Source organism: Buceros rhinoceros, unplaced genomic scaffold (genome assembly GCF_000710305.1).
Source record: "Buceros rhinoceros silvestris isolate BGI_N320 unplaced genomic scaffold, ASM71030v1 scaffold22421, whole genome shotgun sequence".
NCBI lineage: Eukaryota > Metazoa > Chordata > Aves > Bucerotiformes > Bucerotidae > Buceros > Buceros rhinoceros.
Window position 1 is genome coordinate 81,641 of NW_010394007.1, and position 250 is coordinate 81,890.

Here is a 250-nt window from a genome sequence, read left to right on the forward strand (position 1 = left end):
TGCTGTGGCTCCAAATAACTTCAGAAAGATCAGAGCCTCCCTGGAACAAAGCGACAGAGAAATGCAGCGCAAACAAGGGCCACACAGGTTACACATGTGCACAAGTGCTACACGAGCCTGAGTGATACTCCTAACGTCTAAAAATGCTCACACCTCCAAAACAGATTCAGTGCTAGAGCTGAGAGGGGATTTTCTGCTGGACTAGCACAGAAGATCTGAGCTCAGTCTTCGGCTCAAGAGGTAGCAGCTG